The 26689-nt window shown below is 42.1% G+C and overlaps 1 protein-coding gene and 1 long non-coding RNA gene across 3 annotated transcripts in view; both read left to right on the top strand.

Annotated features, from left to right (window-relative positions):
- Positions 1-26689, top strand: part of SND1 (staphylococcal nuclease and tudor domain containing 1) — a 457598-nt gene that overhangs the window by 282680 nt on the left and 148229 nt on the right. The window lies entirely within an intron of this gene.
- On the top strand, positions 1507-20247 carry LOC116549947. Its single transcript, XR_004268170.1, has 2 exons — positions 1507-2983; positions 6690-20247. It is a non-coding gene; the product is annotated as an uncharacterized LOC116549947 (long non-coding RNA).

Here is a 26689-nt window from a genome sequence, read left to right as displayed (position 1 = left end):
GTTGATATGGAACAATTTTAGTGGTCTGGATAGAAGATCAAACCAGTCACAACATTTCCTTAAGCCAAAGGCTAATCCAGAGGAAGTCCTCTGGATTTTGACTCTTCTCAATTCTGTGAACACTGAGAAGTAAAGAAGTTGCAGAAGAAAAGTTTGAAGCTATTAGAGGTTGGTTCAGGAGGTTTAAGGAAAGAAGCCATCTCCATAACATGCAAGTACAAGGAGAAGCAGCAAGTGCTGATGTAAAAGCTATAACACGTTATTCAGAAGATCCAGCTAAGATCACTGATGAAGGTGGCTACACCAAACACCAGATTTTCAGTGTAGATGAAACAGCCTTCTACCCGAAGAAGATGCCATCCAGGATTTTGATAGCTAGAGAGATGTCAATGCCTGCCTTCCAAGTTTCAAAAGACAGGTTGACTCTCTTGTTGAGGCCTTATGCAGCTGGTGACTTTAAGTTAAAGCCATTGCTCATGTACCATTCCAAAATCCTAAGGCCCTTAAGTGTGATGCTGAATCTACTCTGCCTATGCTCTGTAAACAGAACAACAAAGTTTGTATGACAACACATCTGGTTACAGCATGGTTTATAGACTATTTTAAGCCCATTGTTGAGATCTGCTCAGAAAAAAAACATTTTTTTCCATAATATTACTGCTCATTGACAACGCAGCTGACAGTCACCCAGAGCTCTGAAACAGTTGTACAAGAAGATTGTGCATGCCTGCTAACACAGCATTCGTTCTGCAGCCCATGTATCGTACCATGGAGTAATTTTTATTTTAAAGCCTTACTATTTAAGAAATACATTTTGTAAAGCTAAAGCTGCCATAAATAGTGATTTTTCTGATGGATCTGGGAAGCAAATTGAAAACTTTCTGGAATGGATTCACCACTTAAAATGCCATTGAGAACATTCGTGATTCATGGGAGGAGGTTGAAACAGCAACCAACATAAACAGGAATTTTAAGGAAGTTGATTCCAACCCTCATGGATGTCTGTGAAGAGTTCAAGACTTCAGTGGAGGAAGTAACTGATAGAAATAGCAAAAGAACTAGAATTAGAAGTAGAGCCTGGTGATAAAAATGAATTTCTGAAATCTCATGAAAAAAAAATTGGAATGGATGAGGAGTTGCCTCTTAGAAATGAAAGAAAGTTATTTCACCAGCCGGGCACGGTGGCTCACGCCTATAATCCCAGCACTTTGGGAGGCCGAGGCCGGTGGATCACGAGGTCAAGAGATCGTGACCATCCTGGTCAACATGGTGAAACCCCGTCTCTACTAAAAATACGAAAATTAGCTGGGCATGGTGACACATGCCTGTAGTCCCAGCTACCCGGGAGGCTAAGGCAGGAGAATTGCTTGAACCCAGGAGGCGGAGGTTGCGGTGAGCTGAAATCGGGCCATTGCACTCCAGCCTGGGTAACAAGAGTGAAACTCTGTCTTAAAAAAAAAAAAAAAAAAAAAAAAAAAAGAAAGTTATTTCATGCGGTGAAATCTAGTCCTGGTGAAGATGCTGTGAACATTGTAGAAATGGCAACAAAGGATTCAGAATATTACATAAACTTGATAAAGCCGCATCAGGGTTTGAGAGAATGGACTTTAATTTTGAAAGAAGTTCTTCAGTGAATGAAATGCTATCCAACAGCATTCCATGCTGTAGAGAAATATTTTGTGAAAGGAAGAGCCAGTTGATGCAGCAAACCTCATTGTTTTTTTGCCACAGCCACCACCTCCATCAGCAACCACCACCCTTATCAGTCAGCAGCATGAGCATGGAAGCAAGACCCCCCAGCAGCAAAACGATTATGGCTCACTGAAGGCTCAGATGATCGTTAATATTTTTTAACAATAAAGTGCTTTTAGTAAACTACAGTATAGGGTAGATACTTTTACATGTTCTGGAACACTAAAAATTTGTGTGACTTGCTCTCTTGCAATATTCACTTTTGCAGTGGTCTGGAACTGAACCCACAAATTCTCCGAGGTATGCCTGTATGTATTCAACTCATCATCTGCTATATAGCTGAGAAAGAAAAGCATCCTTTTGACAGTGTAGCGCTTTATCCCAGGGGTGAAAAAGAGAAACAGTATTATTCTTTCTGGGAAACTTGGCCACAAATATATAGGGAAAGGAGAACATTGAAGTTCTGTCTTTTAAACTCTAAATTACCTGAATGGAGCCAGCTCAGAGCACACAGACCATCTTGGCTGGAGTTTTCCTGCAGAATTCTTCTAGTTTTCACGTTGCTTAGACACAAGCAGTCTGATCACTCGTCTCTGCATCAGCCAGTTCCTGTGTGTATTTGGCATTATTTTAAGCTTAGCAATTCAAACGGCATTGCCTGAGTTAACTTACATTGTGAAAGATAGATTACACAGAAGCAAATAAGTGATAAAAATATAAGCCTTTTACATTTTTCTCCTGCCATAGTATATCCCGTTAGATTATGCATCTTTTGGTTTCTTCAGAAACCTGGCAAGAATACAGGACGGGGAAAAGTCTTAGGAGAAAGCAGATCTCAGTTTGCGTCGTGGCTCTACTGTGTATAAGCAGGTGACTTTAGCGAGGTTATTTACCTTCTTCAAGCCTCAGTTTACACATCAGTTATAACTGGGGATTGTTTCCTGCCTCATGATTATTGGAGTTTAATGAGTTGAATCTAAAACAAGCCCACTGTAAAGCAGATCATCAACAAATATGCTCCTTCCCCTTGCAAAAAGTTAGTGTTTTTATAACTAGAGTTTGCCTTGCCCCTCAATTTGGAATGGCATAATTGTGCAGCATGTGTGCACATAGCTATGGCTCTACCATAGAAATTGCGACCCACCCATTAGTGGAAATAAATCAAGAAGAAGAGCTGCGCCAGCCTCCTTCTGACTGAGCTTGCTGGAAGGAAGGCACCTGGGTTTTCCCTCTGAGACTTTGGAGCAAGGAACTCTGCAATGTCCTAAACCCCATCCCGAAGAATACACAGGTAAGATACAGTCCTAGGTCTCAGGAAACACCCAAGGGAATACAGGCATGTAAACAAGATGTAAGGTTGGGCACTAGATGAGAGAATAGAATTATGGACAAGGTCTAGAAGTAGCACTGAGTAGGGAATGATTATTCCTTTAGGTGGACATCAGAGAACACCTCCCTAGGTACTGGTATCTTGAGCTGTGCTTTGAAGGACATAGAAGAGTTTACTGTGTTGGGGAGGAGGAGTAGGAGGAGATGCACATTCTTTCTAGAGATAGCAGCGTGTGCAGAGTTGCAGAGGTATGATACATCTGCATGGATCTGGGCAACCACATAGCCGTTGTTACTGGTGGAGTATAAAGAGTGAGGAAGGTGGAGCATGGGATCAGTCTGACAACTCAGACACAAGTTAGTCCTTCTCTTTTAGAATATGCAGTGGACCCTCAGAGTCACTGGAAACTATTAAGCAAGGGGCAGCATGCTCAGACGTGGGTTAAGAAAGTTCATTTTGGTGGATATATTGGAATAAATGAAGCACAAGAGTCTGGGAGAGCAATTCAGAGGCAAAACAGTAGTGGAGGTCTGAAATCTGGGGAGAAAACTGGAGAGATTTGGAAAAGTAGGAGATAGACTAGATGAGATTCTGGAAATGCCTGGTCTCTTTTTGGTGAGGAATAGGGGATGATGTTGAGTGGAGGGGAGAAAGTGAAGGTGTCCTAGGTTTGAGCAGTCAGGTAGATCAAGATGTCCACAGTCAAAAACAACACAAAAGTAAATAGGTTTTAGGAACAGGTTGTTGGTTTGGTTTTGGAATATCCGTGGGAACGTTCAAGCTGAGCAGAAGAGCCTATGCAAATACTCAGGTCAGGGAGCCATCGGCATAGAGGCAGTAATTAAAACTGTTACAGTGCCTAGAGGACACGTTTACAAGGAGTAAGCACCCTGGAAGACACCAGCCTTTGTGGAGTGGGCTAAGTGTTCATATATGGGCAGAGAAAATATGGTCAGAGCAGTCAGTCAGGAGACAGCATTCTTCTGGAAGCCGAGAGAGTAGAGAATTCCCCCCCAGGCATCAACAGTGTCAGAGTTTACATGAAACATCAAGTATATAAAAACTATGAAGTGCTTTTATGCTGCTTGTCAACTAGTACGTCACAGGTGACCTGTCTTGGTACAATTTCATCAGAGTTGAGTCAACTAAAGGCAGATTACAGGTGACTGGGAAGTAAAGGGGGAAGTAAGAAACAAACATTAAATACAGATTGCACTTCCCCAATATCTAACAGAGAATGGAAAAGTAGTGCAGAAAGTAAAAGCCAAAGGGTGAAGGTAACATTCTGAGGATGTCAGTATCTTGAGTGCTCTTAGAACTGTAATTCTTATTCAAGAATCAAAAAGGTATAGATAGTTGAAAAGGCTATTCAGTATACCTATGGTTTTCATAATATCCATTTTAGAATGTAAAACTCAACAAAATATTGGCAAATGAGGCTATAAAAAAGATGGAGTGAGAGATTATCCTGGGGAACATGAGATTTGAAATGTTGTGAGGCACTGGTTTGAATTCTGAAGAGAAGGAATCAGGAAAGGCTGCACAGGGATAATTAATGGAGCAGTGACCTGGAAGAAACAGAAGGAATGAGATGGATGGAGGATGTGGGTTGAGGGAGCAGACTTAGAGAGAAAAGGAGCCATTGGTCTTTTAAAACTACCTGCAAAGCTGAAGGTGAGTATAGGCATGCTATTCGTGTTGTGAGATTGTTCGCCTGGGTAGCGATTGTCCTGCTAGAGCTTTGCAGATATCTGTCGCATGCACTCTCCATTATGTAAGCGCGGCATTCTGCTGGAAATGATGTCTCTTTACAGTAAGGAGGGAGTTTGGGTTGTGATTCTCAAGGGAAAAGTCAAGATAATTGTTGGGAGCAGTCCCTTATGTGCTGCTCTCATTAATCCCAGCCTTTTGGAGAGCCCTCTGTACTTCAAGGTGGGGTGGACACTTTCCATTTTTATGTGGCCTTTTTTCGGGCAGACGGCCCCACAGCTTGATAGGGAGTGGCATTTGGCCCAAGCCAGCTGGCCATTCTGTCACGGTTCCTGCACCCCTGTATGTAGAATGATCGCTTGGTCAGATGGGATAGCAGGTGGGGCTGGGGAAGTCAGCTGTAGCCAACAGGTCATGCCTCCTGAATGCTCTTGCCCTCTAGTCCTTCGAGCACCTGCCCTTAGGCTTGGTTGGTGAGCCAGTGACCTTACAGCATCAGAACTGAGACTGTTCAAGGTCTCTCTTCCTGCTGCTGTGGCCTCCTCCTAAGCATGCTTATTTCAGTCTCGGAGGCAGTCACAGTCAGTTCTTGTCCTGAGTTAGCAGGGAAGCCAAGATCCCTGGGCAGCCAGCATTTGTTAAAAAGCATCCTTTTTCCTCATCTGGCATTTAGTGAGCCCATACGTTTCTTCCATGAGAGCAAAAGTGGTTCATGCAGTTTTTAGTTTATTCTCACTTGTCATGTGTGTCCCATTTTACTTGAGTATTTTGTCTAGAGGAAGACTGAGTCACATATTTGGAAATTATTTGACTCTCAATTCATGCTTTTATTTTTTACTTTCTTTTTCTTTTCTTTTTCTTTTTTTGGAGACAGGCTACAGTACAGTGGCCCCATCATAGCTCACTGTAATCTCAAAGTCCGGGGCTCAAGTAATCCCCCTCAGATCCTGAGTATCTGAGACAACAGGTGCATGCCACCACACCTGGCTAATATTGTTTATTTTTTGTAGAGGCAGGGTCTCACTATGTTGCCCAAGCTCCGGCTCCTGACCGCAAGCAATCCTCTTGCCTTAGTCTCCCGAAGTACTAGGATTTTAAGCATGAACCGTAACACATGGCCTCACATTTTTACTTAACAGCCTGGTGGTGTGGAGTATTTGTCTTATTACATGACCTTTATATTGAGTGTCCTTATTGTAATCCCCTTGTTAGTTCTTAGGTATCAGGGTCATGCTGCAGGCACAGTTCAGGAAGTGGTCCTGTTGGATAAGCATAGCAGGTGTCAAGGTATGGTGCCTGTAAACCAAATACTTTTCTCCTGAATTGGAAGAGAGCAATAATTTGAAATTTCAGTGAAGAGTGATCTGAGGAGCCTCATATCAGTTATTTGGAGTCTTCTGCCAACTCACTGAGTGAGTCCACCTTGCTGTGTTTGCATTTCCTTAGTGCAAAGGAGCTACTGCAGTAAACATGAATTGCAGGGTGAGGCAGGTAGGCAACGGATGCCAGTCACCTTGCATGGAACTCATAGTATAAACCATCTAGAAGGCAGTAGCCACTTGGCAGTGAGTTCCCCTCTGGATCACACACAGCAGGTGACTTACAATTAACCAGTTACCTATTCATATGAAATAAGACAAGAAAATGAGAATTCCCTTTTCCTGTCCTTTAGCATTTTTCTTTCCCTCCCCCTTCCTCTCTTTCCCTCTCCCAACCCCTCTTCCTTCTCCTCTCCCTCTGCCTCCCTCTGTCCCTTCTCCTCTCCCTTTCCCTCCCCCTCTCCTTCTCCCTTTCTGGAGCTGCATTATGACAAGGGAGGCACTGAGAAAGGTTCTAAGTGTCTAGGATTTGATAAATGGTGGTGGGCTTGTGCATGGTGAACTAAAGGTTTGGCTGCATGTCCTTGCACCCTGAATGCCTTTGAATGAAGTTCCTCATTTCCTTCTTTTCCTTTAAGATCTCCTCTCCAGGCAATCCTCATTGTAATATCAACTGACTGGTTCAATAGACCAAAACTTCTAATGTGAGGAGAGAAGGGAAGGTGAACAGGATATCCTCCTCATCTTCTGGTCCCAGGAATGGTGGGTCCCCATTGATTACCAGTGCCTAACTAAATTACACAATTAAAGCCAATGTATGTTTAAGTGAGAAATCCCATTCTGCTATCACAGAGGTGCTAATGAATCAGGCTGTTATTGTGGTTGTGTTTGCTAGGCTTCTATCCTTAATTAAGCAATTACAGGGTCTGCTGATACTTATGAATTCCTTTCAGATGCTTTAATTGAATTGCAACCTAATGGATATTTGTAAAGTGGGGTATTCTTTCTCTTGGGACTTCCCAGTTTGATTCTGTCTCTACTGCCTACTTACTTTCTGTTGGGTCCCATTACTAGAAATGGGCAGCTTAAAACTATCAGATTTTATTTTTGTATAATTTAAGGAAGTTAGTAAAGTTAGGGGACTAGAAGACTAAATTGGCTTCTAAAGATCAATGATTTAAATGTAACTAGTTTGTTGGGTTTTATAGTTAAAATTATATTTGTGTATGTAACATAACTCATCCATAAATTATAATAAATATATTTGCAATTATTAAATATTAAATGATTTTTTTAAAAAAGAAATGGACAGCTTAACATGTGACTTTCCTGGAGCTTCTCTATTTCTTTACTTTTAAAGATATCATTATAAGAATTATAAGAATTATGTTCACATCCGGGGATCCTGGAGAGTCACTTACAGGAAAGAATTAACGCAATGAACAGATTTGGGGAGTGTTTTTTAATGAGTCCAAGATTTTTACAAGCACAGAATAAGAAAGATAGTCTTCAACAGATAAACTTTGGATGATACATAAATTAGTAGGATAACTTTTGCCTCGAATATTTTTTGTCTTGTTGTGTAGACAGCCATACAAAAAGTGTAGACAAGGAAATACAAGAGAGCAGTTGTCAAAAGCATAGGCCACATACTCTGAGAATACAGAGCAAATAACAATTGTTGAATGGAAAAGTTTTCTTCAGGGAGCTGGCATTTGAGTTTCTGAGAAGATCTGCTACATTTTCTTTGGGCAGGCTGGGTTTGATTCATCCAGGCAGAAGAAGTTGGCCTATATCAGATCTCAGGAAGAGTTGCCTAAAAAAAATGGACATATTCATCAATCATTTTTCTCTCCACTTTTGTATTGGTGTGTGAATCTTCCTCTTAGCTCTTCTGCCACTGAGCGTTCACTGCTCCGCCTTCCGCTCGCCGTCTGTACAGGCACACCATCACCCACTGGTCATGTGAATGAAAGTGCAAACCTCCAATTACAGCCTGATTATTTTCATCTTTACATCATGAGTCATCCCCAGAATGAGCCTCATCATGCTTATGGGTCATTCAATTACATGGTTATTTAATAATTTTTTATATTCATTGAGCACAATGCTAGGAATACAGAAATGCATGATATAGTTCCAGCCTTTGAGCAAAGTAATTGTGTCTCCTGGAGTAAAGAATGTATCAACATGAAGAAAAAAATATTTTAAAAAGCATAAGGGTAAACATGCCTTAAATACTATACAAATGAAAACAGCTCAGGTTTTATAAAACACTAAGAGCAAATATGTAACTGCTGTCAAAAAGACTAGTTTAAAACCCAGAAATATAGAACTCAGAGAGGAGTGGTCCCAGGTACTGACCCAGCCCAAGTCATTGCACACCTGGTGTACGGTGATCATCCGAGGACCATCCTATTAGGAAGGACATCAGGAAACTGCAGGTGGTCAGATCAGAGGAGAATGAGCAAAGATGATAAGAGCCTCAGCCTGCCAATACCTGAAGATTGGGGGTAGGAATTAAAAGAGAGATATCCACAATGTCATCAAGTGTTTCACGGTAAAAGAGGGAGAAATATGATTTGTTTAGTACTCATTCCAGAGGAACAAATAAAACATCAATAAAAATAAGATTTGTTTGCCATGGTTTAATGGCAGTCACAGACCTTGGAGCTAAAACACTTAAAGATGAATTCTTGCTCTCCTGCTTCCTAATTAATTATTTATGTCAGACTGGCCTGCTTATCTTGGTGTGATGCTGGTGACCGGGAGGTGAGGGAAACAGCAAGGCCCATATGGCATTTATGTGCCAGCCTATCTAGGGCTTCCTATAACTAGGAAAAGATAGTCTTGGTGGTGTCATCACCTTCAGTGGAGTCAGACTGCTGAGGATGGTACGGCCTCCTGATTGGGGTGTTCAGTCCTCACCATCTACTTGGTTTTATGTGCCAAGAAAAGATAGATGTTGATTTACCCTTGCTGTTACATGTCAGGCCTGTGGATTGGCTTTGGATGGGTAGGTCAGTGAGGAGATTCCTTCCTTCTAAATTCTCTGACTAGTATTTCTATTCTTCTAGTCCAAAGCCTTCTGTGCTTTTTACTCTTACGCTTTTATGTTTTAATACTGATGAGATGAGGGGAGAAAATATCCTGGATAGAGATGAGGCCTGTCCTATGCAGAGCTAATGAGACCAGTGGAATGGTAGAGAAAGTCAGATCTGTGAGCTTTTCCCTAGGCATTCCTTTTCAGGTCCTTCTCCTTCCCTCCTACTTTAAAGTTCTTTCTGTCTGACTTTAAGCAGGATTGTCTGGCTTGCTTTCTACCTGGTGGGCATTGGGGAATGGAATGGGAAGCTTCCAGAAATCTGATGGCTTTTCTCTGTTGGATCCTTTCCAAAAACAGCACCTGTCTCATTGGTTGTACCCAAATGCCTCAGTTCTAAGTCCATTCTTGTGGCTTTCCCAGAGGAATACATTTCAGTGTGGATTATTCAACACCATCTTGTCAACCTGTGGGCATTTCCCAGCAGCCACTTAGTAGTAATGTTGACAAGCTACTGTGCTGCTCACCACCACTCCAGCCCTGTGGGGGAGTCCATTTGGCCAGACTAATAGTAGAAAATGACAGAAGCTGGATGCAGGAGAGGGAGTGTAAATGGTTTGGTAATTTGAAATTAAAGGTTAGTGCTTTGAAATCTAGTAATGGGCAGCCCCAGGGTGAGCAGTGCACACTGCTGTAAGAGTTAATCTGGTTGCCATGGAAACCACCTCACAAATCCCCCATCCCTTTCAAACAGATTTGACTGGGTTTAAAAAATAAATAAATACAACCATTCTTCATCATTGAAAAGCTGTTTTCTCCCTCTCCCAAACTCCAGGTCATTGCTCACCTTGAGTTTCTTTCAAAAAGTTTTCCTGAGGCTTCTCCAATCAGATGGGCTGGACTTGTTAGAGTTTGCGCCTAGTTTTTTGTGTAGAATTTGAATGAATAGCACTAACATGGGAATTAGAAGACACTCGGTGTCCCGTGTGCGCAGCCTGTGCAAGCTTGCTCTCCTGTTGGCGTTGAGGAGGCGTCACAATTTCAGTCCTGGCACTAGACAAGGCCACTGACCACAGAGTGTACTTCCTCGTTCCCTGTGCACGGGGGGCCCAGAAGAAGCCCAAGGAGCTGCTCTTCATCTCAGGGCTGTGCAGTGTTCCCAGATTCTGCTGCAGGGCTGCCAAGCACAGGCCTAGGAGGAGCAAGAACAATCTACAGAAGTTCCTTTCATATTTGGAAGGCATCTGAGACACAATTGCATTCTCTCCGTCATTTTATTTCATCATTAGAGCTTTTTCCAATTTACTTAAATGACCCTCTTAATCTAGACCTTGTAAGTTTTTGGGCTTTTTTTAACCAAAGCTTCTTCACCCTTTGCCTATGATGAAGTAAATGAGATCTACATCTCATTTGGCTCCCTGCAAGATTAGCTTATAGGCTTGTAAAGTAGGCTTTGGAGGAAACTTTCTATTCAAGCTTTCTGGATTCCCTGTAGTTTTTCCTTAATATACTTATTATACTCTGTAATGCTTTTACAATAGCATTCCTCAATAAACCTTCGTAACTCCCATGCTTACCTTTACTATATGTAGGAAAATATTTAAATTGACTGGCTAGTCTATGGCTGGTGGAGAAGTTCCCATCTCCCTGCCCTTGTGTGCCTCCTTTTCCTGAGCTTGTACATCTGCTAGTGATTTTTCTAGGGTTAATTTGGGTGTTTTTATTTTTAAATTGGAACATGGTGTCTGTCTCTTCTCTGTGTGTGTTTTGGATGCAGCCCCTGTGCTAGGCATGCGGTTATTAACTCCACTGATATACCAGTTCGCTCATTAGCATTTGCATTTTAAATTACAAGCTAGAGCAGACGACATTTATGCTATATTTGTACCATTGCCTTCTTCATGAATGATGTCGTATGTGCAGGGAATGCAGAAATAACTTCTAAAGCCCTGATGTATTTTAGTCTCTTTTTTAGCAAACTGCTATTTCTTTTTTACTCTTGATTCTCATTGTTTGATAGGGAGTTTGTTTTTTTTTTTTTTTAATTTTCCAAGTTTAGACCTATTTGTAAGTGCTACTGATTGGGAAGTGCTAACGACAGACCAGCCCTTCATATCAAAATAGACATATTGCGTAGAGTGGCCATCTTTCCCTTTCACGTGGTGCTCCTTGTAAGCAGCCTGCCTTGATTTGAGGAGGGAGTTTTTTCCTCCACAGTTTGGTGGGTGGGAAGACATGGTAACAGATACTTGTTCTTGCTAGTATTCTTGCTGGAATCCCTCTTTTTTATAGTTGACTAGTTACTGGTTACTTAACACCTGTTAATTGCTTGGCACTGCAAGGGAAAAAAGGGAAATAGTGTATGCCTTCAAGGATCTTATTTTTGACAAGAATCATTTATATTGCACCACAGTACAGCATATACTTAAATGTTAATATTGAGTGTAAAATACCAAGTTAGTGGTGGGTTTCTTAAGTGAGATTTGCCAGGAGGGAAGGTCTTGTGGAGCAGCTGTTGCTCTTGGCAGACGGTGTAATAGCTTCAGCATCTGGATCTCAAGAACCAAATCAGAAGTGCACATATATCATGGATCTGTGATTGGAGCCTTCCTAGGCTTGCACCACTGTGCCTAACATAGTGTTTGTCTGGTTTCTTGCAGGCGGATGGGGGCACAGAAAGCAAGTTCTGGTAGATAGGTTTGTGTTCATGCCATTGCGCTTTCCTCTATGAGCTCTAATGTGGTTCTCTGAGTTCTGTTGCAGTTTCTTCCTGTTGGTGAATTCTAACTTTTAAAATATAACATGAAAAATGCAGGGAAATCATACTGGAAGTAAATGTGCTGCATTGTTGGTAGGCAAGCACAAAATCTGCAGTTGATAGAAACTATTTTCATTTTCCCACATTCTCCCTAAAGGTTTTCTCTGATATAATCTTCATTCTGCTAATAGTTGTTGGAATAACCAAGACACAAAGAGTTGCATTTGATGCTGATGAATCCAAGTACAGATGATATATTAATTCAGAACCTGATCCCTTTAAGGAGCCTCATTACTGCACATGGCATATCATACAGTAATAAAGAAATTACATGGTATGGGGTAATAGCATTCTAAACTTCTTCTTATGTTGATCCATTTCCCACTGTGAGGTTGGCCTCACAGTGAACATTGCCATATCATACTCACTCCTTATTCCCTTAGAGAATGGATCTTACTATTAGAATGAGTGCTGGGGAGGTGGTAGCTTTGGTTCCTTCAACATAGTAGCACTTGAGCTGTGCTAGTTCACAATCCAGTTCTACTTCATGTTTGATACAGCTTTGTACATTTCCTTTGATTCTATTCATTATTTTAATAATTTCTTACCTGGAATCTCTTGATTCATGGTTTCTAAGAAATCCATACACAGCGCATCAGAGCTCCAAGTGGGGTCCGAAGTCATGTGAGGGGGTCCTTCCACCTCAGCATCTAAGAGTTGAAGTGAGTCCAGTTCCCACCTCACCTCAGTCTTCACATTAGTTCATTTTCCATAAATAAAAGTACTCATGAAAGTCTTTTGAGAAATCGATGGGCAGGACAAGACAAAATTGATGAAGAATTGCTATCTATCTTTGTATTTCTCCTCTGAAGATTGTCCATTTTGGGCCCAGTGTTTGCTGTGCCCTTCTGTGGCTTCCATGAAATCCAGGCTCCAGATACAGGCCTTTGTGTCTCAGTCTTTAGCTTCTTTTAGTCTCTGTGCCTGTTACCTGGCAAAGTTGTTCTCTTGAAACTAGTAAGCTGTGCCTACCAGGGCAAGTCTAGATCTCATGGAGGAGATGAGTGGGACCCCAGAAACTTGGAAGAGGTAAGGCAGAACAGGAGATGTCATTGGCTGGCATCACCTGCAACCAGATGAAGGTGCATTTGGATGGTATGGCAGCAGGCACCTAGATGGCACTCGGCACGTTCATTCAGTAATGTTTAGAAATGCTCCTTAACAGTGCTGATGAGAGCAGTTTTGACAAACAACTCACTAAAGAGCCGTGGAATCCCACAGACTGTGTTTCATTTTTTCATTACATTTGTTAACCTGGTGGAGGGCTGATTGCTGCCAGTCACTCCCCATCCTGCTGAGCTGGTGCTCGGAGGAGGGTGGATGTGGCTTGACTGCGTTCCCCCAGCTGCCAAGCCATCCAGCCTTCTTGTAGTTCTCTGTGCCTACCTCCACTATGCCATTGGCTCCTGACGGAAACCTTGAATTAAGTGGGTTAGAAATAAACTGCTTGAATGCATTTGTGCAGATAGCTTCTCTCACCAGCTATCTGAAATGCTTTTTGAAATACACGGGAGCCCTTTGTAAGCTGCTTTATAAGCTGTGAAGTCCATTGTTGCTGCTCTCTGCAGCCAGCGTGTCTCTAACCTAAGTAACGTCTACTTGGCTCTGGGCCAGTGCTTGGTATTGGAAACTGGTGTAAGCAGCAAAGCCGCCCACCAGAGTCACTAGCAGCTGTTGCAAGTTGGAGGATTTGCAGAAATTGAGATTGCTGTTCCCAGATATTAGCACTTGCCTGGTGATGAATGACCGAGTCTGTGCAAGGGGACTCTGTATGCCTTCCTTCGGCCTTTTATTCTCAGCCCTCTATTGTGGCGCCTGCTCAATGGCCCCATTGTAGAGGAGGGCGGCTGAATGGAGGGGTGAGTGGCCTGCCTCTACTGCCATTCCCTCTCTCAGTTGGCCTAAACTGAGACATTAATAATAGCTCTTTGATCCCCTGAACTGGATCTTGGGGCAGGAATTTCGTGGCACATAGCACAAATGCCAAAGGCTAAGAATCCAACCTTGAGAGAGTAGAGAAATGAACTTCACCTAGAGCGAATTGAGCCCTGCATTGAGTACTCTAGTGCCCTTTTGCCTTAATCCACCCATCTGATCCAGAATAGCCAGGGAGGTAAGACCAAGACCTGGAAAGGTATGTTCTGATAATGGGTGGTGTTTATTTCTGATATGATTTCCCATGAATGAACTTTTCAGAGGGTGACGCCGTGTTGTATAATTTCTTCTTATCACATATACCCGTGCATATTCATATATGCATATGCTGAAACCAGTGTAACAGTGCCATCTTCCTAGAGATTACACTGCAAAGAAGCAGCCTCAATTAAGGGGCATCCACCTCCTGACTAAATCTCCCACTGCCACTCCTTCTGACATCACTGTTTCGTCATCAGATTGTCAGATGCTTGAGGGCAGGGACCTTGTCTATCTTGTCACCACTGAACCCATCCTAACACTGCCTAGAATAGTGCTTCAGCAAGTTAGTGCTCACTAGAAAGTTCTTGGATAAGTGAACGAGCACTGATGTTTCTTGGCTAACATTTTGACTATTTTAAAATTTAGAAAACAAAACCCTACGGTTGCCATAGAGAATAGAGAAAGAATGCTAGAGCCGCAGCAACCCTGCAGTCACGAATGGAACCAAACTGAGTGTCTCTCAGGAGAACTGGATTAATGCCTAGATCTGCCCCCAGAGTAACAGAGCCTTGAACAGGTCACAGAGCCTCACTGGACCTCAGATTTTTTTCAGAGGATGAGGGGTTTGGATTAGGTTTCTCTAAGATTCAGTCCACGTCTGAATTTCTAATAATAGTTTTCACTTAATGAGTACTTACATGCTGTGGATTAATTCATTTGATCCTTGCCAACAATCCTGTGAGGTAGGCACCATTACATTACAATCTCCATTTTGCAGATGAGAAAACTGAGGCCGGGGAAAGTGAACTTACTAAATAAATAGCAGAGCATATTTTCTTGATCTCATCATATGTCTCATTTAGAAAGCAATGCTCTAATTGATACTGAACATACTCTCCTCCAGGTAACAAGGGACCTTTCCAGTCTTCCTCCATTCACTGCATCTGCCTGTGCTCTCTCACTAGCTAGGAATCAATCTGGTACTGCTTTTCTTCATGACCAAAAGCAAAGCTTAAGAAGCAGACAGTGTCAGTGGCCCTACGTAGGAAGTGTAGTAATGAAGGTGTGAATTTTTAGTTGTTTGGGGGTTTGGATTTGTTTTATTGGCCCAGAGATGACACCAATAGGGAACACGATGAGAGCATGGCTAGGACATGTGATGGTAGAGCAAGAGACAGCAGGTCAGACTTGTGGGATGGGTTTATGAGCTGGGGCATTTATGGGTAAATTAAACTTTAGCCCTGAGTAAGCAAAGTCCTAAGCCAGTTATTACTGCTCTGGCACTTCTAATGGGCCCTATGCAACCCTTATAAATTATTCAGCTGCTTTATTAATAAAAGGCCAAGCAACTTGCATAGTCCTGGTGATACTTCAGTGTATCGCTTAGAGAGAGCAGGTTAGAGGAGTAGAATATTTGCCAACCACCAAGGAACCCTCTTTTCTAATGTGGAGGTGACAGGGTTAAACTGACTACCTTGAAGAGCAGAGTTTCTGGACAGAGTGCGTGAAACTGTCATTGAAATGTTAACAATGTCTGCTAACAAAGGGCTTTCCTCTGGGAAGTGGCTGTTGAGATTTCCTGGACTTTTGGATCTGATGCACCTTTCGCAGAATGGCATGACTGCGGCGAGTAAGTGTCCCAGGAGATCCAACATTTAAGCCTCAGAAGTTTTTTATTTTTTGTTTTTAATAATTCTTATGCCTCTTTATTTTAATATAATTTTATACTTACAGAAACGTTATAAGAAGACAAGTACAAAGATCCTTCCATTTACCCTTTATTAAATTGTTAACATATTGCCCCACTAGCTATTTATGTATTTTTAGAACCAGAGATTTTGGTCAGACTGCTTCTCACATCCATAAGAACAGGAAATGATGTTTTTCCATCTCATAGAGAAAATACGTTTTTCTAAAAGTTCAAAGGGTCACCATTCTTGTTTCACGATATTGTTCCAGCCTGAAAGGCGACCCATGGCAGTTGTACATCCTGACTTTTCCAGGGAAACTTCTGCTTTCAAGTTCTCTGTTCAAATTCCAGGCCAACTGTGAGGCCAGTGGGTCTTTTTGGTTCAAAACTTAGCATTCTAGCAGCTTTGGGTTGGGGCTTCTATCAGGTTGAGATGTTTTCAGGGGTGAGAGAACCTAGAAGTATAATAGGATTAAGTAATGTAGTTTACAGCCCTGTCTGGAAGCCTCTGGAAATGTGTACATCTCAGGATATTTGCATATTTGCTGTCTGAGTTTTTCATGCTGCCCCTGGCTATGACAGGAGCTTTATACTGTTACATTCTTTTAGATTTCAGGAAATAATGGGTCAAAAGTATGGCAAAATAATCTACTTCATATATATTTCCAAGCATGTTGGGATTGTTATTTAATGGCACTATGAGAATTTCAGTGTTTTTTTTGGTCAACTACAAATATTAGCTGAATATCAACCTGCTGAATGCAGATGAACAGCACAGAGATGAGAGGGCCCTCAAGGCTGACGCTTCTCAAGACACCAGCTCGAGAGGCACGGAGGGCAGCTAGTACCTGATTCCTCTGGCGCTGGCCTCACATGTCATGGCACAGACTAAAAGGAAGACTTATTTTTGTCAACTTTGCACACTCATCATTTTTGCAGTTCCATCCACTCTTGAGTCTTGTGTCCTCCTGCATTTTCACTGAAATGAATACCGTGTTGGTATGTTTCCTTGTCCTCATTGATTATGTCTCTTTCACCCTCACTCAGCTCTGTTTTCTCACCCATCAGAGAACAGTATGGATTTTATAGCTTTAATAGCAAGCATTGTGCCAATAATGGCCTCACCATTCTTAGCTTTTGTACTTTTTTTGCCCCCATTGCTATCCACGATCCTATAAAGGACTGCAAGGAGATTGATACTTTTTGGTACAGCAGGACACACTCAGTGTAGTAGGGTTGAGGTAGGAAACCTAATTCAAGGGGAATAAAATAGGTGAAACATGAGTTGGAAATAGTTAGAGGAAAGTTGATAATGGAAAGTTTAGTAAGTAAGAAATTGGAAGACCTTCTCATCCAGACTCTACTCCTTCCTGTATGGCCTTAAAACAAAGCTCACACAGGTATCTGCTCCTGCTTCTCTGACTCATTGTTTGTGCCTTTATAGGCTGTACCTCCGCCCTCAACCCTCCATTGTTAACTCCAGGTTATAGTCCTGGCTATTGGCCTTGAATTATGTGAAACGGTATCTGATGTTCTTTCAAGGGCTCAAATGCCATGATCTTATCAATTCTGCTCCTTACTCTCTTACATTTTGAGTTTGAAATCACGTCAGCTGATCAGCAAATTGAGTTGATTAAATTTTTTGCCCTGACATAAATGTGATCTGTATGAGTAGGAGATGACAGCTTAGAAGACAGCCTGGGTCTTCCTTTAGTTCATCAGATAAACACTCTAATTGGATAACAGAGCTCAGTTTTAAAGGAGACTGAGCTCAAAGGTGAGCTAGCCAAGGGCTAATGCTAATGCCATTGATCCAATTCTCAGAAGAGCAATTAGGGCCCTAATGAGATGAGGACCTTAGGCTTTTGTGATAGCACCAGAGAGAAGCTGAGAAACTGTCTTGAATGGCCCTACCAGCTTGGAGCAAGCTGCTTGTTTGGGATTCACCCGTTGCTCAAATGTCTCCCAGATGTTTGTGCAAGATCTGGGCCCCTGCATAGCCCAACCCTCTTCCGTTCCCAGTTCTCTTTTTGTAAGGATGATAGATTCATGATGCTCACCATTTGATTTAACTGGGATTTGTCTTTCTTTGTCAGGTGCTCATTCGTAAGGCTACAGATTTAAACACACAAGCTGAGAAATAAGTTTCAAGTTCTGTTAAAATGCTGTTTCGCCCACTTCACACATGTGGTATATTAAGGGTTCACCTTTAGCAACAGCCAATTAGTAATTGCCAATACTGCTTATGTGTGGTGTGGGATTCTTAACAGTTGCTATGAGAACTTAACTTTTGCATTCCCTGACTCATTTTACATGAACAATGCAAATGTGAAGAGATTTGAAGGGGAGGGATGAGAAGACAGGGAGCTGGCAAATAAACGAAGCCCTGTTCCCTCGTAAATCATTTTGAATGGTAAGTTCTTGATGCTCATTCGGTTTTTCCACCTCACACTCTCTCATGCACATTTGTTTTCCCTAAACCCTTAAGAAGAAAGTAAAATAGTTTGACCTTTATTTGCATCAAACTTAAAAGCAGTTCAAGTTCAATACTTAGCAAGAAGATTGCCTTTAATGAGCCAAGTTTAGAAGAGCTGGATTTTAATCTCTTAATGTTGGAAGGAGATGAGATGTGCATACACACTGAGAAAGTAAGCTTATGGCTTTAACTATTAAATTCAAAAATGAATCACTCTCCCAGCAGCATTTAAGAACAAAAAACTGTGTGGGTTTCTTTTGTTGTTGTTTGTTTTGGGAGGAAAAGCATCTCATACAGCATGCGCCTGTGTGTGAAATCTTGCAATTTGAAAAACACCCTTTCCTCAACAGCCCAGAAGTCATCTTTACTTGTTTTGGACATCACCTGAGGACAAAGTTTTTTTCCCAAACCAAGGTCGTCCTTTGCCTTCTTTGAAGCCGCCTCCCAGCTCAAGATCTGGCCCCAGCACAGGGTGAAATGTGGTTAGAGCCTCTGAAGAATGAAAAGGTGCTTCCCTCAGCCTTTGTCAGCGCTAATGGCCAGCTGTGTTTTGTGCACTGTCACTTTGTTTTTCCTCTCCCTTGTCATTTGGTGGGCCAGGCTTTATGCTGAATAGCTGATAAAGAGTGCTTATCCCCCACTCCCTTCCCTCTCAGTTCTCTTCCTCTTACTGTACTTGAAAGAAAACTGGAATGCTGGGTCAGAACTTCTTGATTTGCCCTTCAGAGTGGAAACTGTAAAGGGTCTGTGGTCACTAGGACCCCAAGAGCTCTAGAATAGCTCTTCCCAAACTTACTAAATGGGTCTGGAGTTGGGCTAGAGAATTTGCATTTCTAGCAAGTTTCCAGGCGATGTCAATATCAGTGATTTGCAGACCCTCATTTGAGTAGAAAGGGTCTAGACTTCCCTCCGCCTTTTTTTTCTCTAGGTTTGGGAATTATGAAATATTCATTGCATACACAAAGTGTTAGTGGCTAAGAGAACAGGTTTGGAGCCAGTCCCCACCTAGTCTAAGTTTAGGCTCCCTAACTTGCTAGATATGTGAAACTCCCAGTTTCCGCATTAAAGAAGTGGAGAAAAAATAGTGTCATTGTGATCAGCAGATCATCCTTGTGATGTGCCTCTTATCCGGTGATATAGCACTTGTATGATGCAAAGAAGCCCTACGTGGCCATTTTGATCCAACACTTGATGTGTGAATTGAATCCTGCCCGCATACATGCTATTGTCCAGGAAGGCCTTTGCCTTATGACATTTTAGAGCATATCCTTGAACCAGTATGTGACTTTCCCTACCATCCATGAAATGAAACTGCAGTCTACTATTACATTCCCTTCCTCCTGCCCAGATTAGCCCTTGCCTGGTGAGAGGTACTGAGCTCTTAGTGTGCATACTAAGCTGGTCTGTCATTGTGGCCACATCTTATAGAGATTTAATGGATCTCTCCTGCCTTGATGCTTGTAGTCAGGACCTCTATGTTGTACAGCAGAGTGGGGCAATTAGCCACCCACCTTGAAGGGTAAGAGGGCAGTTCTTTCAGTAGCAATGGTAGTTGCAGATTAAATCTCAGATGTGTATAGGACCAGAGACTCTTTAAAAAATATTCTGGATCTCATACCCCATTAGGATGGCTACTATCAAAAAACCAAAAGATAGCAAGTATGAGCAAGAACCAATTTATTAATTTTTAAAATCAATACCAATTCAAAACACATCTAGATTTGGAACCCTTGTGCGCTGTTTGTGGGATTGTAACGTGGTGGCAGCTGCGATGGAAAGTAGTATGGAGAGTCCTCAAAAAATGTTAAATATAATTACCATGTGATCCAGTGATTTTGCTTCTGGGTATATATCTAAAGGAAATGAAATCAGTATCTTGAACAGATACCTGGAGTCCCTTGTCCATTGCAGCACTTACTCACAATAGCCAAGATATTCAGACAACCTAAATGGCCATCTAGGAACCAATGGATAAAGAAAATATGGTATATACCTACCATGGAATGTGATCTAGCCTTAGGGAAAAAAAAAAAGGAGATGCTGCCATTTGCTACTCTGGATGAACCTGCAGGTCATTATGCTAAGTGACACATTATGCTAAGTGTTGCAGGACAAATACTGCATGATTCCAATTGTAGGAGGTACCTAAAATAGTGACACTCACAGAAACAGAATAGAATGAATGGTGGTTGCCAGGGGCTTTGAGCAGTGGGGAACAGGGAGTTGCTGCTCAACAGGTCTAAAATTTCACTTATGTGAGACAAGTCAGTTCTGGAGATCTGCTGTACACTATTGTACCTGTTGGTTAGAGTACTTTATTATACATTTAAAAATGTGTTGGGAGAGTAGGTCTCATGTTAAGTATCCTTATATTTATATGGAAGAGGACAGGGAGAGATTCTGCTTCTTACAAGGAATTTCTTCTTGGGAGTAAAGCTAATTTTGAGGGACAGAATGTGGTGGTCCAAAACAGGGTTTGGAAATATGGGCTAAATTGATTGAAGATCAGAGTTCCTTGCACAAATCCTAGGCCCTTACCTCCTTTTACCAGTAAGGGTGGAAGCTTTAGCAAGTAGCTTTGTGTCACTGATAAAGCAAAAAAAAAAAAACAAAACAAAACCTACCTTCTCTAGCTGAGGATCTTTTTTTTCTTTTCCTGGACTTATTTGGACCTGCATGTTGCGAAATCCACATTGCCACATTGAAAGAACTAGCTCCTATTCATCCTTCACTTCTCAGTTTAAATTCCACTTTTTCCCAGAGCAGAATAAGCCCTTGCCCCTCATCATGTGTTCTAGCTCCCTGCAGTTCTCCTCCCTTACTTATTTCTTAATTAGTGGAGGCTTTCTCCAATAGACTCTTAACTCCTAGAAGTTTTTGTGTTGCTTGTCTCTGTTGTATCCCCACCTACCAGTGCTTGTCACATAATAGGCACTCAATAAATGTTTGTTGAATAAGTGGAAATTTCATTATCAAAGCCATGCATTTTTGAGTAGAAAATAAGAGAACAGGAAAGCTATGAATATTCTTATATACAAGTTTATTGCTTAGCAGCTTTTGATCTCAATTTCTATGGGATATCATTTCCAAGATATTAATGGATTTTTGTTTTGTAGTTGTATTTGTGGCACCAGTGTGCATTTCTGAGAGTCTCCTGAGAGGCTGTTGTACCGCTAGGAGTGAAGGCTGCACATAAATAAAGATCATCACTGTTTCCAAAGGGCAGACAACAACCACACAGGATGCAAATGGATGGAACAAGCTCAGGGAACAGGAAAACACAGACACCTCTGAGAAACTCTTAGCTGTAGGCTGAAAATTAGGAGCTCTGAGCTTTCTTGTATTTTTTCAGACCCCATGGCCTAGCAGCCCTGGAGATTCCTCAGTAGATCCATCAACCACTGAGGAAAGCAGCTGTGTTAGATTTAATGGCTGTTTGCTTTAGCTTTCTGTGCTTGTAACTCATTTTTGACATGACAGTTAACAACAATCTAGATTATTTCTGAAGTTGCTTATCAAAATTGAAAGTGTCAGATACCCAATACTTTGAGGCCCGTAATAAACACGAACATTTTTAATTAATGTAGATGCCTGTAAAACATCTTTTAGCAGTAGAATCTCAACCATTTTTCCTAGTATGGGTGACCGTAGCACAAGTAAGAGAAACCTACAGTCAGAAGAAAGCAACCGGCTGTAGTGGCTCACACCGGTAATCCCAGCACTTTGGGAGGCCAAGGCAGAAAGATTGCTTGATCCCAGGAGTTTGAGACCAGCCTGGCAATATAGTGAGACCCTATCTCTACAGAAAATTTAAAAATTAGCCAGACATGGTGGTGTGCACCTGTAGGCCCAGCTACTTGGGAGGCTGAAGTGGGAGGATCACTTGAGCCTGGTAGGTTGAAACTATAGTGAGCCATGATCACTCTACTGCACTCCAGCCTGGGTGACAGAGCAAGACCCTGTATGTGTGTGGGTGTGTGTATGAAAACATCTGTATTAGGGTGTTTGATTCCTCACCTGCCGGTATCAAGATCTGCTAATGGGGACAGAGGTCTTGTCCTGGATCTCTGATACCTCCCCTGAATTTTTCCTCCCTCCTACTTTACCACCCCCACACATTTCTCATTCTAGAATTCCTCTTCAAGTCCTTTTTACTTTCAATCTCTTTTCCTCTTTATTTATCCCACCTACTCCTATTTTTCCTGCCTTTAAGTTTTTCTCCTCCGCTCCTTCCCTTTAATAGGAAAGGAGGGCAAGTATGAAATAAACATTTGTGTGCGCGTGTGGACCGATCCAGTTAGTCTCTGTGCTCATGGCTTTTATGTGGATCACTCAATCTCCCTTAACTCTCTCAGTCTGCCTTTTATTTATTTATTGTCATAATGATACTAATTGGGGCAGTAAAAGAAATGTCAAAGTAAAAAGGGAAAAGTGCTTTTGATGGAGAATATTTTTTCCTTGTTCATTCCACCAGCAATCGTTTTTACTTGGATTTGAAGCTATTGGAAAACAAGTCTTTTATTTTCATTTGTTCAGTGACTGCTTATCCAATTTGGCAATTATCACTTCCTTCTCTGGTCTTTCCTGCTGCTACTCTTAGCCTTTTCACGGTTCCTCTTCCACCATAGGGAAGAAGAAAAGTAAAGAAATAAAATTTCAGGGTTCAGTGTAGCTACTTACTTTTTAATTTGATCAGTTGATTATTGGAAGGCAATATGTAGGTTTGAGATGGACAGCATTTAGATTTGGGAAATTGAATTGGCTTTTTAAAAAAAAAAAAATGGCTATCTTACAAGTTCCTCCCTCATGGGATTGTGGGCAAAAATGGACCAGCTGACTGGTGGGTACTGGACAGCAGACAGGGTGGCTAGGTGAGCACCTCTCAGTGAAATGGGTCTGGAAGAACCTGCTTTCCTTCCTTCCCCCCTTAATCCAGCAAATATTTATGGAATGCACACTGTGCTCTGGGAACACAGCAGGGAACAAAACAAAAGCCCACCTTCATTAAGCTAACAGTGGGATTTTGTATGGAGTTGCTGTACCAAAGATCTTATCTGTGAAAATATCTATCTTCACTCCCCCCAAAATGCAGACTATAAACCTCATGACTGCAGGAGCCCTTATTATTACCTGCTTGGGTAAGATAGTCCCTCCCCCATTTCTGCTTGAGTTCTGCTTCTCCTTGATTAAATAGTGGCTCCGATGGTTTCTTGAAGCAGGGTTGAAAGAGACTCTGGGGAGATCATCTCCTCTTTTAATCTCTTATGTCTTCGGCTTTGTATGGAGGAGCCATCTCTCTCTTTCTCTGGAAGCTCAGGCCCCATCCATGTGACCACTCTCCAAGAGCTTTGTATTTGTGTTGGCAGAAGTTAGGATCTGGAGAGCAATATTTCTTACAGATTAATTGCCAGAGTAATTATATTGTAAAATAACGTGCATGATGGATATTTAATATATCCCTCTCCAGGGAGCTGGAGAGCTTCATTGATTTGGGAAGATGAGCCAGTTGCTTGTTTAGGAGCAGAGCTTTGTATGAAAAGCCAAATTGATGGCCTGGACCTAGACAAAGAGTAGGTGATGGAAGGTGGATAAAGCGCAGCCTCCAGCATCATAAAGGATGTTGCACCAAGAAATCTCCCACCTGTTCCACTTCCAGAAATCACAGATCTCTAGGAGATAACAGGCAGCAGGTTCTCTTGCTGAGACTCATGTCTTGTTCAAAATGAGTAACCCTAGTATCTGCAGTAGGATCATGCCAATAAAGAATCTCCTCCCTGCCCTCTTGCTGGCACTGGTTTGAAGGATACTGGCTCAAGAGCGGTATCTGGCAGCTCTGTAAAGTCTCTTCCTCTCCTTTCTTGTTGAACAGGGCACATGCAGCTTCTCTGTGTGGGCGACGTCCACATAAGGAGAATGCCTTATTTATTTTGGGTCCATGAGCTTGCGTAATGTGCCTATTTAACACCCTCCTAAAAGCGCTTTTCAGCACATGAGCAAGTAACGAAGCCCACTAAATCCTGCCTCTTCTGGGCACACTGGGCTGTTTAAGGTTGTTCCTGCACTGTGTATTTATGGACAGGAGCTGGAGTTATGACATTTATCTCTGTTGGTTAGGGCACTGATATATATCTGCCTGCAGCTCCCATGGAGAGCCGCACCTTATCTTGAGAGAGAGAGATGAGAGCATTCCCATAACTCATCCTGCCGAGACTGGGACTGTCAGTGTGGGAATCTACTTCTCTCCCCCTAGCCAGTGGAGCTCGGGGGGTGGCACATGGTTATGCAGGGAGATTTTGCTGGTAAAATTATCTAGGATTTAAAACAGGAGAGAGAAAATGTAGCTCCTAATAAGCTCTCCTTTTGGTGTCATGCTTTGTTCAACCCGCCCCCCAGCCCCTTTTCTCAGGCATATCATCAGCAGTCTGTGGGGTCTACAGAATCAGTTTATTCCAGTCTTTCTGCCTAGACAGGATTCTCATCTCCTAACCAGTTTTCTGCTTCTGTTCTCATGACCCTTCTGGCCTGTCTGCCTTGTACAAGGGAGACCATTCTAAGATGCACATCTGCTCACATTATTCCCTGCTTATAACTTCTCATTCAGTTCCTTTGCTTTCAAAATAAGACATACATGGCCTTCATCTGTTCATCCTTCTAGCTTTGCTACCTACATTTCCCCACCATGCCCTCTTCCTGAGCCAGGGGCACATGAAGAGTCCAAAACTAGTCATATTGGCCTCGGGCATCTAACCCATTCTGCTCTCTACTGAGAATGCCTGTTTACTTCTCTCTTTTTATCATCACCTCCCAGAATCTGGTGTAACTATATGCTCCACAGAAACCTCAGTTTAGCATACATGTCTCTCTTCCTGTAGCCTGTGTTCCTGGTTTATCTTCATATGCTCAATCCTTAGCACAGTGCCTAACTGGTAGCATGTGTTTCATCTCTGTATGCTCAACGAACAGAGATTGTTACATAGTGATCTGCCAAGTCTCTGCTCCCATCTCCTTGCTCTATGACCACTCCGGCTCCCTGAAATCCAGAGCCTCGGTATGCCACTTGCTCCAATTGCCCCTGCATTTATAGCAGGACTGTGGCAGATACATCTGGATACTTTGTCTCCAGGAGCAAGTTCATGTTGAGGAGGGTGGTGCACTTGTTAAATTAGATTAAATACTCCTTTGGTATTTAATTAACTCTCTAGCTCACTTCAGGCAGTGAGCATCTGCATAAAGTTGAGGTGAGGTTACAGAATATCTCTGAAAGTTCATGTGAGAAACAGGGATGGAGCGATCAGGAGAGGCTCCATGGAGGGCCAAGAGCTTCAGCAGACACCTAGGGGCTGTTTCCTGCACTGCCAGTGATTATTATTGGCCTACTGCTGAGTTCCAAGAACAGGAGCAAGCTACAGTTTGGGGCACATTATCTGTTAGTTATCCCAGGCCTGAGTGATGTGGTTGGGGTAGTTTGATGATACATATTTATGCATCTGCACATGTGCATGAGTGCATAATTTTTTGCTACCTTCTTCATTGACACTATCTCTTGTTTTCTGTATTTTGTTGGATATTACTTATCACCTTCTATCTCACTGTATAATTTACTTGCTTATTTTATTATCTTTTCCCCCTCTTCAGAATATAAAGCCCATGGAGGCAGAGATTGTGTGTTTCATTCCCTGTCATATTGTCAGCACCTAGAACATTGCCTAGTTTAGTGGGCATTTAATCATAGAGACAGTTTCCCTAAACAGGAAAATCCTGAGAGGCCATCTAAGAAACTAGTATTTACCAGTCCATTCAGTGTTCTGTGACCAGTAGAACAGCAAATTAGTAAATTGCATGACCCTATAGTTCTGTCTCCAGGTCCCTAAGATAAGTCCAAGAACAGTTTTTCTTCAAAGGTATCTTGCTATGTTGTCCCTGCTGCTTCTGAACCATGGGAATAGTGAAATGACAATGTTATGACCATGTTGACATCATTTGAAACTAGCGAAGCAGCCCAGTTGGCATTTAACTAAGTGGTATCCTCTCCTGCAGAGATGCTCAGCATGCTGATGAGTACCTGGTCCTGTGTTGGTAGTAGCCAGTTAGATGGCCTTATATTTGTGGGGGTGTTTCTGATGAATTGAAACTCATTCCCTCATCTTGTTCTTCTGCTGCCACCGCTGCCATCCTGTTGATTCAAAAGAGACGTAGAATATGACCTCCCAAGTTTGTATGTCTGACATTGCATTTCTTGGAAGGCTGTTCTTTGTATTCCACTTGTTATGTACCTTTTAAACATCAAAAGTTATACCCTTGCCTTGCCTAGCCTTGGCTATACAGTAGAGATTTCAGGTCTTCTAGAGCAGGATTTCTCAGTATTCTTAGACTAAGAATCGTGTGATAACAATGATGGCTACAGTTATGTTATTTGCTTATTTATTTATTTATGTGAGATGGAGTTTTGCCCTTGCCCAGTCTGGAGTGCAGTGG

Source organism: Sapajus apella, unplaced genomic scaffold (assembly GCF_009761245.1).
Source record: "Sapajus apella isolate SASKATOON/1434 unplaced genomic scaffold, GSC_monkey_1.0 scaffold7, whole genome shotgun sequence".
NCBI classification, from domain to species: domain Eukaryota; kingdom Metazoa; phylum Chordata; class Mammalia; order Primates; family Cebidae; genus Sapajus; species Sapajus apella.
This window is presented reverse-complemented; position numbering and strand designations above follow the sequence as displayed.